Raw genomic sequence first — 15,174 nt, forward strand, 5'->3', positions numbered from 1 at the left:
CTTCATATCAGACAAAACAGACCTTAAAGTAAATAATATTACAAGAGATAAGGAAGGACACTGCATAATGATCAAGCTATCAGTCCAAGAGGAAGACATAGCAATTATAAATATTTATGCACCCAACATAGGAGCACCTCAATATATAAGACTAACACTAACAGACATAAAAGGAGAAATTGAAAGTAACACAATAATAGTAGCAGATTTTAACACCTCACTTACATCAATGAATAGATCATCAAAACAGAAAATAAGGAAACACAAGCCTTAAATGGCACATTAGACCAGATGAATCTAATTGATATCGTCTGGACATATCACCCAAATGCAGAAGAATACACTTTCTTTTCAAGTGCACATGGAACATTCTCCAGGATAGACCACATCTTGGGTCATAAATCAAACCTCAGTAAATTTAAGAAAACTGAAATTGTATCAAACATCTTTTTTGACCACAACACTATAAGACTAGGTATCAATTATAGAGGAAAAAACTGTAAGAAACACAAACACATGGAGGTTAAACAATATGTTTCTAAATAATGAACAGGTAACTAAAAAATCAAAAGGGAAAAAAATCCTAGAAACAAAATAACAATGAAAACACAACTCAAATCCTATGGGATGCAGCTAAGTCAGTTCTAAGAGGGAAGTTTATAGCAATACAATCCTGTTTCAAGAAACAAGAAATGCATATATATGGAATTTAGAAAGATGGTAGCGATAACCCTGTATGCAAGACAGCAAAATAGGCACAGATGTATAGAAAAGTCTTTTGGACTCTGTGGGAGAGGGAGAGGGTGGGATGATTTGGGAGAATGGCATTGAAACATGTATAATATCATATAAGAAACTAATCGCCAGTCCAGGTTTGATGCAGGACACAGGATGCTTGGGACTGGAGCACTGGGATGACCCAGAGGGATGGTATGGGGAGGGAGGTGGGAGGGAGGTTCAGGATGGGGAACACGTGTACACCCGTGGTGGATTCATGTTGATGTATGGCAAAACCAATACAATATTGTAAAGTAATTAGCCTCCAATTAAAATAAATAAATTTAAATTTAAAAAAAGAAACAAGAAAAACATTGAATGGATAACCTAACTTTACATCTAAACCAGCTAGAAAAAGAGGAACAAAAAAATCCCAAAGTTAACAGATGTAAAGAAATCATAAAGATTAGAGGAGAAATAAAAGAAAAAGAAATGAAGGAAACAATAGTAACAATGAATAAAACTAAAAGCTGGTTCTTTGAGAAGATAAAGAAACTTGACAAAACTTTAGCCAGACTCATCAAGAAAAAAAGAGAAGAATCAAATCAATAAAATTAGAAATAAAAAAGCTGAAGCTACAACAGACAACACAGAAATACAAAGAAAAGACTATCATAAAAGACTATTATGAACAACTATATGCCAATAAATTGAACAACCTGGAAGAAATGGACAGATTTTTAGAAAAGTTTAATCTTCCAAGACTGAACCAGGAAGAAATAGAAATTGTGAACAAGCCAATTGCAAGCAGTGAAATAAAAACTGTGATGAAAAAAATCTCTCCCCAAAAAACAAAAGCCCAGGGCCAGATGGCTTCACAGAGGAATTCTATCAAACATTTAGAGAAGAGCTAATGCCTGTCCTTGTAAAACTCTTTTAAGAAATTGCAGAGAAAGGAACACTTCCAAACTCATTATATGAGGCCACCACACTGTAATACCAAAACTGACAAAGATAACACAGAAAAAGAAAATTACGGGCCAATATCACTGATGAACATAGATGCAAAAATCCTCGACAAATTTCTAGCAAATAGAATTCAACAAGACATTAAGATCATACACCATGATCAAGTCTGATTTATCCCAAGGATTCAATGATTTTTCAATATATGCAAATCAATGTGATACACCATACGAAAAAAATTGAAAGATAAAAAGCCATATGATAATCTCAATAGGTGTAGAAAAAGCTGTCTGTAAAATTCAGCACTCAGTTCAGTTCCGTTCAGTCTCTCAGTCGTGTCCGACTCTTAGCGACCCCATGAAACGCAGCATGTCAGGCCTCCCTGTCCATTACCAACTCCCAGAGTCCACCCAAACCCATGTCCATCGAGTCGGTGATGCCATCCAACCACCTCATCCTCTGTCGTCCCCTTCTCCTCCTGCCCTCAGTCTTTCCCAGCATCAGGGTCTTTTCAAATGAGTCAGCTCTTCGTATCAGGTGGCCAAAGTATTGGGGTTTCAGCTTCAACATCAGTCCTTCCAATGAACATCCAGTACTGATCTCCTTTAGGATGGACTGGTTGGATCTCCTTGCAGTCCAAGGGACTCTCAACAGTCTTCCCCAACACCACAGTTCAAAAGCATCAATTCTTCAGCGCTCAGCTTTCTTTATAGTCCAACTCTCACATCCATACGTGACCACTGGAAAAACCATAGCCTTGACTAGCCAGACCTTTGTTGACAAAGTAATGTCTCTGCTTTTTAATATGCTGTCTAGGTTGGTCATAACTTTTCTTCCAAGGAGTAAGCGTCTTTTAATTTCATGGCTGCAGTCACCATCTGCAGTGATTTTGGAGCCCAAAAAAATAAAGTCTGACACTGTTTCCACTGTTTCCCTATCTATTTGCCATGAAGTGATGGACCAGATGCCATGATCTTAGTTTTCTGAATGTTGAGCTTTAAGCCAACTTTTTCACTCTCCTCTTTCACTTTCATCAAGAGGCTCTTTAGTTCTTCTTCACTTTCTGCCATAAGGGTGGTGTCATCTGTGTATCTGAGGTTATTGATATTTCTCCCAGCAATCTTCATTGCAGCTTGTGCTTCTTTCAGCCCAGTGTTTCTCATGATGTACTCTGCATATCAGTTAAATAAGCAGGGTGATAATATACAGCCTTGATGTACTCCTTTTCCTATTTGGAACCAGTCTGTTGTTTCATGTCCATTTCTAACTGTTGCTTCCTGATCTGTGTACAGGTTTCTCAAGAGGCAGGTCAGGTTGTCTGGTATTTCCATCTCTTTCAGAATTTTCCACAGTTTATTGTGATGCACACAGTCAAAGGCTTTGGCATAGTCAATAAAGTAGAAATAGATGTTTTTCTGGAACTCTCTTGCTTTTTCCATGATCCAGTGGATGTTGGCAATTTGATCTTTGGTTCCTCTGCCTTTTCTAAAACCAGCTTGAACATCTGGAAGTTCACGGTTCACGTATTGCTGAAGCCTGGCTTGGAGAATTTTGAGCATTACTTACTAGCATGTGAGATGAATGCAATTGTGTGGTAGTTTATGATAAAAAAAAACCTCTTTAAAAATGGGCATAGAAGGAACCTACCTCGACAAAATAAAAAGGCCATATAGGACAAATCCACAGAACATTATTCTCAATGGTGAAAAACTAAAAGCATTTCCTCTAAGATCAGGAACAAGACAAGAGTGCCCACTCTCACCACTATTATTCAACATAGCTTTGGAAATCTTGGCAAGGTAGTCAGAGAAGAAAAAGGAATAAAAGGAATTCAGAATGGAAAAGAAGTAGAACTCTCACTGTTTGCAGATGACATGATACTATACATAGAAAATCCTAAATATACTATCAGAAAATTACTAGAGCTAATCAGTGAATTTAGCAAATTTGGAGAATACAAATCAACACACAGAAATCACTTGCATTCCTGTACACTAACAATGAAAAATGAGAAAGAAATTAAGGAATCAATCTCATTCACCATTGCAATAAAAAGAATAAAATATCTAGGAATAAACCTAAGGAGACAAAAGAGCTTTTTACAGAAAACTATAACACACTGATGAAAGAAATCAAAGAAGACATCAGCAAATGGAGAGATATGCCATATTCCTAGGTTGGAAGAATCTATATTGTGAAATGACTACCAAATGCAATCTACAGATTCAGTGTGGTCCCTATCAAATTACCAATGGCATTTTTCACAGAACTAGAGCAAAAAGTCTCACAATACATATGAAAATACAAAAGACCCAGAATAGCCATAGCAATCTTGAGAAAGAAGAGTGGAGCTTGAAGAATCAACCATCCAGATTTCAGACTATGCTACAAAGTTACAGTCATCAAGACAGTATGGTGCTGCGCAAAAACAAAGATATAGACCAATGGAACAAGATAGAAATTCCAGAGATAAACCTCCACACTTGTGGGTACCTTATATTTGACAAAGGAGGAAGGAACATACAATGGGACAAAGATAATCTCTTTGATAAGTGCTGCTGGGATAACTGGACAGTTGCATGTAAAAGAATGAAATTAGAACACTTCTTAGTACCACACACAAATGTAAACTAAAAAGGGATTAAAGACCTAAATATATAACCAGAAACTATAAAATTCTTAAAAGAAAACATAGGCAGAATACTCAATGACATAAATCAAAGCAAGATCCTCTATGACCCACCTCCTAAAGTAATGGAAATAAAAACAAAAATAAACAAGTGGGACCTAACTAAACTTAAAAGCTTTGCACAGCAAAGAAAATTATAAACAAGGTGAAAAGACAACCCCCAGAGTTAGAGAAAATAATAGCAAATGAAACAATTGACAAAGGATTAATTTTCAAAATATACAAGCAGCTCATACAAATCAATACCAGAAAAACAAACAATCCAATTAAAATTGGGAAAAGGACCTAAACAGACATTTCTCCAAAGAAGACATACAGATGGCTAATAAACATATGAAAAGATGCTCAATATCAGGCTATTTATTAGATAAATGAAAGTCAAAACAACAAGATATCACCTCACACCTGTTTGGAATGGCCATCCTCAAAAAATCTACAAACAATAAATGCTGGAGAGGGTGTGGAGAAAAGGGAGCCCTTTTGTACAGTTGGTGGGAATGTAAATTGATGCAGCCAATATGGACGATTCCTTTAAAAACTTGGAATGTAACTACCCTATGGCCCAGCAATCCCTGAGGCATATACCCTGAGGAAACCAAAATTGAGAAAAAAATGCCTATACCCCCATGTTCATTGCAGCACTATTAACAATAGCTAGGGCATAGAAGCAACCTAGATGTCCACCGACAGATGAATGGATAAAGAAGCTGTGGTACATGTACACAATGGAATGTCACTCAGCCATAAAAAGAAATGTATTTGAGTCAGTTCTAATGAGGTGAATGAACCTAGAGCCTATTATACAGAGTGAAGTAAGTCAGAAAGAGAAAGCAAGTATATACTAATGCATATATATGGAATCGGTAATGGTACTGATGAAATTATTTGTAGGGGGGGCAATAGAGACACAGGTATAAAGAACAGTTTTATGGACATGATGGGGAAGGAAAGATAGGGTTGGACATATGAAGAGATTAACACAGAAACATACATTACCATACATAAAATAGATAACCAATGAGAATTTGCTGCATGACACAGGGAACTCAAACTGGGGCTCTGTAATAACCTGGATGGGTGGGATGGGTAGAGAGGAGGGAGGTTCAAAAGGAGGGGACATAGATATACCTAGGGCTGGTTCATGTTGACGCTTGGCAGAAACCAACACAATGCTATGAAGCAATTATCCTTCAATTTAAAATAAATAAATAAGACAGGAAAAAAGAATGTGGCATGTATCTACAATGGAATACTGCATGGCTAAAATAAAAGAAGAAATCTTAACATTTTTGACAAATGTCCATGTGGACTTGGAGGTTATGATGGAAGGAAATAAGTCAGATGCAAAAAGACAAACACCCTATGATTTTAGTCATGTGTGGTATATAAGAAAGAAAAAAACATTAAATAAATAAACAAACCAAATTCACATAAAAAGAAACAGATATAGAGAAATAGAATAGTTACAAGAGGAGAGAGGAGAGGGGATATAAATTTGATAAACAGGGACAGCTATGTGGTTATGGTTGGCAACTAACATTTTGGTGGTAAATATGCTGTATAACTCAAAATAAAATATTGTACATGAATATTTCATAATGTGATAAAACAATATCATTTCAATTTAAAAATTACGTAGATATAGCAGGCAATACTAACTGATTGAAGATTGAAGGCAGGAGGAGAAGGGGACAACAGAGGATGAGATGGATGGATGGCATCATTGACTCGATGGACATGAGTTTGAGTAAGCTTCAGGAGTTGGTGATGGACAGGGAAGCCTGGTGTGCTGCAGTCCACGGGGTTGCAAAGAGTCAGGCATGACTGAGCGACTGAACTGAACTGAACTGACGAAATGATAATTCTCTCAAGGACATGCCCATTTTATGACTAGTATTTAAGGAAACATAAAAAAAAATTAAATGGAGAGTAAGAGGAGAGATATATACATCAGGGATAAAATAATCTAGAATACTAAGGTAATTTTGCGAGATTATGATGAGATAGACTCTTTTCTGGTTCTGGCAGCATTGCAAACTCAGTTTGGAACTATTACCAAACCGTATGCCCTTAATGCCCAAAATACCTAATAAAAGAAGGGGAATAAAACCTCACAGCTTATTATCTAGAGAAACAAATAATATTTTAGAATGTTATGACATTTTACTGATTAAACTTTCCATTAAATAAATGCTATTAGAAAATAAACTCTCAATTCACAACAGAAAATATATAAAATATAACATCCAGTGAACATTTTTAAAGACGAAAACGTGAAAGATGTTAAAATGGTATTATGTGCAAAATTTTGGGCATCAGAAAACTGAATTTTGAATTTTGAATCTACCACATACTAGTTGCTTGTCCATAGAGAGCCAACTGAACCATTGTAAGTGCTAATATTCTCTTTTATTTATTCATTTTTAAGGCTATAGAAATCAGTATTCCCAAGTGGTCTCCCATCATCCAAGTACTAACCAGTCCTGACCCCGCTTAGCTTCTGAGATCAGAGGAGATCAGGTGCATTTTGGATGGTATTGCTGTAGACTGCTGCTGCTGCTGCTAAGTTACTTCAGTTGTGTCTGACTCTGTGCGACCCCATAGATGGCAGCCCACCAGGCTCCCTTGTCCCTGGGATTCTCCAGGCAAGAACACTGGAGTGGGTCACCATTTCCTTCTCCAATGCATGAAAGTGAAAAGGGAAAGTGAAGTCTCTCAGTCGAGTCCGACTCTTCACGACCCCATGGACTGCAGCCCACCAGGCTCCTCCATCCATGGGATTTTCCAGGCAAGAGTACTGGAGTGGGGTGCCATTTCCTTCTCCATTGCTGTAGACTAATTTCCTTTAAATAGTAAACAGAGTAGTATCCATTGTCTGGAGGTGCTTGACAGATTTATTCAATGTATGTAAAAATCTCAGAAAAGTTCCTTTCTGGTATTAAACGAAAGGTTATCACTGTTGCTGAGATGTGCCTGATTTTTTTCTTCTACCCTTCAAATGTCACCATTGCTTCCCCTCTACTAAATAGTGAAATAATTGTAAAGCTTGTTAGCATAACACTTTTTCATATTAAGCACAATTTTTTTCCCATATGAATAATAAACATGTGAGACAACCATGAATTCTTTGTCTTGGGAACTGATGTTGCAAACTAATATCCATCTGTCTTAGTCTGAGTTTTTCTAATAAACATACAAATATGACTCAAATTCATCCTATCTTTAACATTTAAAAAATGCCTTCGGTTCACTGCACAGGTCTCCAAACTTAATACTCTAGTTTACCACTCCCCTTAACTGTAAATTTCCTGAGATATGTTTTAATTTTACTGGAACCAGTTTATGCTTCCGTTCCTTTTTCATTCTCATTAACTAAACTTCATTCCCTACCAATTAGTTATAATAGTGATCCTTGTGCTGTGCTGTACTGGGCTTAGCTGCTCAGTCATGTTTGACTCTTTGTGACCCTATGGAGTGCAGCCCACCAGGCTCCTCTGTCCAGGGGGCTTCTCCAGGCAAGAATAGTGGAGTGGGTAGCCATGCCCTCCTCCAGGGGATCTTCCTGACCCAGGGATCGAACCCAGGTCTCCCACACTGCAGGCGGATTCTTTACCATCTGAGCCACCAAGGAAACCCTGTGATCCTTGTATTCACAGAAATGACAACCCACTCCAGTATTCTTGCCTAGAGAATCCCATGGATGGAGGAGCCTGGTGGGCTACAGTCCCCAGGGTTGCAAAGAGTTGGACATGACTGAGTGACTTCCCTTTCACTAGTGATCCTTGTATTTCTGAGTTCAAAAGACATGTTTCTTTTTGGCATATTAAATACATTAACTGTAGATTAATTAGCCTACCTAGCAAAAAACAGTCTCTAATCTCATGGCTAGGGTTGTTTGGTTCTCAGGTGACCTTAGGTTAAAGTTTTTAAGTTCGTTTCTCTCTGCACCTTTCTTCACATATCTACTGAGTTCTCAGATATACCTGGATACTGCCTCTAACAGGAGAATCTCTGTGTGGACGTCTGAAATTCTCTCTGGGTGTTTGATGATGGAGACTGAAGTTCTGTTCCCAAACAGGCCAGTAGGAAGGAGTAAAATATTGGTTTGTGAGCCACAAAAAGGACTCCAAATGCAGCAACCGCCTTTGCAGTACCGGGAGCAGGGATTCACACAATGTGGGGCTGTAGTGGAAGCAGTTATAGCTCCCTAGGCTGCTCATTAGGCACTGTTGGCATTGTTATTCCCACCTCTGAGCACACAAATTCCCTGTGGGAACACTGGTCTGAACACAAAGAAAATGATTCCTGTTGATTCTCTCTTCCCAGGAGAGCAGATTAGAAGTCAGGTGAATCCAGTCTTTATTCTTCCTTCTCCATGCCTTCTCTTGCCTTCCACAGGTCTCACCTCCTTACATCTTATCCAAATCTTGAGTTAATGTTTCTTCCAAATCTGACACTGATTACCCGTATTTACTAGGTCCCATGGACTTCCAAAATACTGACTTGTGACAGGAATATCTCCCAATATCTCTAGAAAATTAGTATTCCTCTCCTCAACAAGAAACCCATGCATACATAAATTAACCAAATGCAAAACAGCCAGTTGGTTTAAACAACACAGCAAAAACTCTTATCTTTTTAATAAATGGAAAAATTGGGAATAAAAACACTATGATCTCACTATATAAAAGGAAAGTACTCCTATATACAATTTACAATGGAGAAAGTATGTATCTGACAAATCCATAAATACATTCAGTTTCACAGATAACAAAATAATTGGAAAGTAGACATTGTTACCTTGAATCTTTTCATATACCACATAATTTCCTTTCATGTGAACACCTACACTGAGATGTGTATCTTGAGAGGTGTGTCTCAAGAAATGCTGTTGCAAGAGTATATTTTCAAGCATTCTTTGGTCTGGGTTTTCCTTATTAACGTGTAAGTATGCACCAGTCATATATATATCACCTTAAAACTGAAAAATCTTATCACTTCACTGTGTATCTCTCCTTAGCTAATAAGGATATTTCTTTATTCCAGTTAATTGCAAAGGTCCTAAACTTATGTTCTACTTTTACTGGAATCACTTCAACCCTCCCACTATCTCTTCTAATCTAGCTTCCATTTAATTTTCAACACTGACTCTGCAATGCTGAGTAAAATATTGAGTTCTCTTTGGACATCATAAATAAATACATCAATTAATATGTGAAGCAAGCAAGCAAACAACCACAGTAATTCTCAGTAATTCTCAGTTTAATCAGGAATGACTCTCAAGTGACCTCAGGTAAATATTCTTGGATTTCATTCAGCCCTACTCCTACAGTGTCCATGGGTTCTCAGACCCAACTGGTTTTGATGGGTCTCCACACAATCTCCAGGAGAAAACACAAATTCCTCCCTGAATAGTTGATAGTGGAGATTGAAATCTTTCCCCGGAAAGAAGGAAGGAGTTTTGACTCAACTGGTCCTTGAGTCAGGCTTAGAACCCCAAAAGAAACAACAGTGTCTCATCCAGTCCAATCTCAGCAGAGGAGAATTTATCTCCTTATATCTGTCTATTTGACAATTTCTCTCTTACTCCAACTTACAAGTACATGCTTTCCTTGAGTGACAGTGTATGGATGGCAAGGAAATTTTCCTTATTGATTTTCTGTTCCCAAGAGACCAGTTCAGATGTAAAGTCAATTCCGTTTTTGTTACTCCTTCTCTATGAACTCTCCATTCATTTATAGGTCTAACTCCCAGTATCCATCACATCTCCATCATCCATTTTCTTTGGATATATACCCAGAAGCATTATGCAGGATCATATAGCAGTGCTATTTTTTAATGTTTTGTGGAACATCATACTCATTCACATAGTGACTGTACTAATTTTGCTTCCCATCAGTAGTGCACAAGGCTTCACTTTTCTCCACATCATCACCAACAATATTTATCTCCTCTTTTTTATAAGAGCCATTTGAAAAGATGTAAAGTGATATCTCATAGTGATTTTGATTTGTATTTATCTAACAGTCAGCAAAGTTGAGATCTTTTCATGTTCCTATTGTCACATGTATGTCATTTTTTGGAATATGTCTATTCAGATCTTCTTTTTTAATTGGATTGCATTTTTCTATTGAGTTGCAGTATTTCCTGATATATTTTGAATATTAATTCATTATCAGATATAAGGTTTAAAAATCTTTTCTTCTATTGTCAGTTGACTCCTCATTTAGTTGTTTCTTTTGCTGTGCATAATGCAGCTGATTTTGTAGGTTAACTTTGTGTCCAAATTTTAATTTGTTTACTATTTCTAGCAGTTCTTTTTGGTGGAGTATTTAGGTATTTATATATAAGATGATATCATCTTCAATCAGAGACAATTTTATTCCTTCCTTTTGGTTTCAGATAGTTTTTAATTCTTTTTCTTGTCCGGTTGAGCTACCTAGGACTTGTACTATGCTGAAGTGGAGTGGTGGGAGTACTAACCTTGTTTTTTTCTTCATCTTAGAGAGAGAATTTTGAACCTTTTGCTGTTGAGTATGATGTTAAGTATGACTTATCGTATATGGTCTTTGTTATTTTGAGGTATAATCCATCTATATAAAATTTATTGAGAATTTATATCATGACAGGAAGCTAAATTTGCCAGAAGTTTTTTTTTTTCCTGCATACATTAAGCTTATCATGTTTGTTTTATCTTATCTTTTATTTTGTCTCTGAGTTGTTTCAATGTGGTGTATCTTGTTTTGATAATGTATGTATCTATGTTAATTAGGGATATTAGCTTGTCATTTTTTTCCCCCTGTATTATCTTTATCTGGCTTTGATATAAGGGTAACGCTGGCCTTGTAAAATAAATTTGGGAGTGTTTCCTCCACTTATTTAATAGAATTTGAGAATTGATGTTAATTGTTCTTTAAATTTTTGGTAGAATTCACCAGTGAAGTCGTTGGGTCCTTAATTTTGTTGTTGTTGTTGAGAAGTTTAGGTCACTGATTCATTTTCTTTACTCTTTATTTGTTGGTTCAGATATTTCATTTCTTCACAATTTAGTCTGCATGCAAAGCGCTTCTACAGCAAGCCTGTCAAAGATACAGTGTGCACTCTCTGGTGGTGTCCAGAGGTGAAGGTGCTTCTGGAGTCCTTGAGAGGGAAGGCTTGGAGCCTGAAGAAGTGGTTGGCCTGGTTCTTGGTTCCCTGGGGTCTGGTACAGTGCCTGAACCACAAGGAGCAGGGTCTGGATCTTGGAATCACTGAGGTAGTCTTGGCACCTGAGTCTGTGGTGATGAACAGACCACGTGGTTGTGTGGCTGTGCATGGATTCTTGGTACAGATTGTGTCATCCAGGTGCCAGGGACTCATGTGAAGGGTTTGACATCTCAGGAGGAGGAGGCTGGCCTTGTCCTAGTGAAGGCAAGCTCTTTAGTTCAAGGGAGTTTGCCTAAGGCTAGGGAGCTAAAGGAGATCAGTCCTGGGTGTTCTTTGGAAGGAATGATGCTAAAGCTGAAACTCCAGTACTTTGGCCACCTCATGCGAAGAGTTGACTCATTGGAAAAGACTCTGATGCTGGGAGGGATTGGGGGCAGGAGGAGAAGGGGACGACAGAAGATGAGATGGCTGGATGGCATCACCAACTCGATAGATGTGAGTTTGAGTGAAGCCTGGGAGTTGGTGATGGACAGGGAGGCCTGGTGTACTGCAATTCATGGGATCACAAAGAGTTGGACACGACTGAGTGACTGAACTGAAATGAAATGAGGGAGCTATATGCTGTGTTGGCACCATGCCAAGTCTGAAAGTTAGATCTCAGGGGCAAGGCTACTTGGCTGGGCCACAAGCCTGTATCTTCAGGAGCCTGCATGGACTGTGTCTGCAGGAGCCTGTGTGGATGCTGAGACCATATGCTCCAGCTGGGTGTTGGGGTGAGCCAGGGTGCAATGACTTGTCTGAGACCTAGACTTATGGGAGTTAGCTGGGCACTAGTATGTGCCTGGACCTGGAGTTTGAGGTGAGTTCAGGTGCTCACTTCACTCTTCTATTTCCACTTGGAGGTTTCTCTCTCCATACTGAGATGCCTAGACTTGAGGTATGTGTGACAGCAGTAATGTGACATTGTCCTTCCTACCTTAATCAATGCATCTTAAAAAAATTATTTTGCTTCATCAAAGTGCTGTAATGTCTCATTTGGAATCCCTTGTTTCTGTGAAGATATTTTGGTAGATGGATAGTTCTTCTTATTTGATGTTTCTTAGAGGAGGCAGACATGGAAATTTCTATACTGCCATCTTATTAATCCCTCTACTTCCTCTATTGCTTGTGCATTTTTAATATATTCAACTTATTACCTGTTATAGTCTGAATAAAATAGTTAAAAAAAGAAAATCTCTAATGATGCATGACTCAGGGTCAGACCTAGAGTACAGGTAGCTGAGTCACCCTGAATAAATGTGGGTGATATGTCTTCTAACCGGGAAGAAAGAAAAGCATTATAATGACTATAGGAGCAGTGGAATAAATTAAGGCAATTTACATTTGATAAACTCATTTTCTCCTGTAAACTATATTAACCTAGATATAGAAAAGACCCTGATGCTGGGAAAGACTGAAGGCAGGAGAAGGGGATAACAGAGGATGAGATGGTTGGATGGTATCACTGACTGAATGGACATGAGTTTGAGCAAGCTCCAGGAGTTTGTGGGCTTTCCTGATAGCTCAGTTGGTAAAGAATCTGCTTGCAATGCAGGAGACCCTGTTTAGATTCTTGGGTTGGGAAGAGTCCCTGGAGAAGGGATAGGCTACCGACACAAGTATTCTTGGGCTTCCCTGGTGGCTCAGCTGGTAAAGAATCCACCTGCAGTGAGAGAGACCAGGGTTTGATCCTTGGGTTGGGAAGATCCCCTGGAGATGGGAAAGGCTACCCACTCCAATATTCTGGTCTGGAGAATTCCATGGACTGTATAGTCCATGGGGTTGCAAAGAGTCAGACACGACTGAATAACTTTCACTTTCACTTCACTTTTACTTCGGGTAGTTTGTAATGGACAGGGAAGCCTAGTGTTCTGCAGTCCATGGGATCGAAAGAGTCAGACATGACTGAATGACTGAACTCAACTGAGAAATGAATGAACTGTCTACAGTTTAGTTTAAAATACAAAAGCACTACAGCCAGCTACTGGACCATGGACGAGCCTTAGAAACATATAGAGAGACTGACAGCTAATTACAGACTCATGAAAAACCTAGTAAAACTTGAAACAACTCCAAAACATACCATCTCATTTGATAATAAATGCATTATATTTTACCATTTTGTTGTAGGATAACTGGTTATGCAGCCTGCTAGCAAATGTAATAATCAAAGTGAATGATACTGAGGGCAAAGCTAATAATCTACTGCTTCTTATTTTTCACCATGTTTTTTTTTCCACACATGTTCTGAGATTTGAAGAAAGCATTTCTGATTACTGTCTTATCCAAGTAGTTTTTTTCCACACAACTATATTAAAAAGTGACTTCACTGATGTTCCTTTCCTAAATTCAGGAAAGTTTGCAAGGACATATGTGTTTGTGTACAAACATTACCGAACCTGAATCTTAGGTCTAAGCAGGAAGTCATGTTCTTATGAATCAGTTTTGATCTTGCAAATGGAAGAAATTCATTTGTATATGGAAAATATATAGTGGATGATGTTGTCCATTCACTGCTCTTTTTGTTTATGACAACATTTAGAATTGATGAGATGTTTCATTAAGACCAATGGAAAAAGTCATAGTTATAGGCTCACCTTGAGTTTTCAAGTAGGAAGAGTAAGATAATTCAATAATAAAACATAAAGCAGATTAATCAATCCTTCACTTCAGTGAGTAGGTCCCCTTAAACATTGACACTAGTATTCCAGACTGCAATGAGTAGATGCACAGCTTGAAAACAAATGTCATAAATAATAATACAAAGTATATTTTAAAAGTTACTTTATTATATTCAAGGTCATTTCTGACTTGAAGGTGATATTAAGTAAATGTGTGTTTAAGTCAATTTGTGTTGTAATTTGTGTTTCTGTGTAGACTACACTGGCAGATCAGATCAGATCAGATCACTAGCTCAGTCGTGTCCAACTCTTTGCGACCCCATGAATCGCAGCACGCCAGCACTCCCTGTCCATCACCAACTCCGGGAGTTCACTCAGACTCGTGTCCATCGAGTCAGTGATGTCATCCAGCCATCTCATCCTTTGCAATAATCAGCTTTGCCAGTGACTATGGTAGGTAATGTGGATATAGAGGCTGATAAGAAAACAAAATCCTAATTAGGAAAATAAACCCAATGACTTGTTGTAAAACACACTTGTATTTTAAAGTCTATAATATCAGGAATACCAGTTAAAGATCTGATATATGAGGAATGTTGGACACAGAAGTGAAAAGCTATGATCTCAGATTTTTCTCTCCTATAATCTTACAAAGATGGCTTAGCTTCCATGTTTGTCATGTCTTTCCTTTGGCGTGATATCTGATAATTCTTTTTTTAGTAAAACTAAAGACATATTACATGGGGTGATATTAGTCATTTGAGAAGAAACTGTTCTTAGTAAATCCAAGTAGTTGTATGAGTAAATGGGAATTTGGGAATGTCCAATTTTTAATATCAAAAGTTTGGGAATATTTTAGAAAAAAAGAGGGGAAAGCTGTTGGATATCTGAGAGAGAAGATAGCCTAATAAAATGAGTAACTAAATTACATAGAATAGCTGAAAAAATGAAAAGTCTAGAAAATTAATAAAAGCAAATTCTACTTTCACAATCTGA

Source organism: Bos indicus, chromosome 7 (genome assembly GCF_029378745.1).
Source record: "Bos indicus isolate NIAB-ARS_2022 breed Sahiwal x Tharparkar chromosome 7, NIAB-ARS_B.indTharparkar_mat_pri_1.0, whole genome shotgun sequence".
Taxonomy (NCBI): Eukaryota; Metazoa; Chordata; class Mammalia; order Artiodactyla; family Bovidae; genus Bos; species Bos indicus.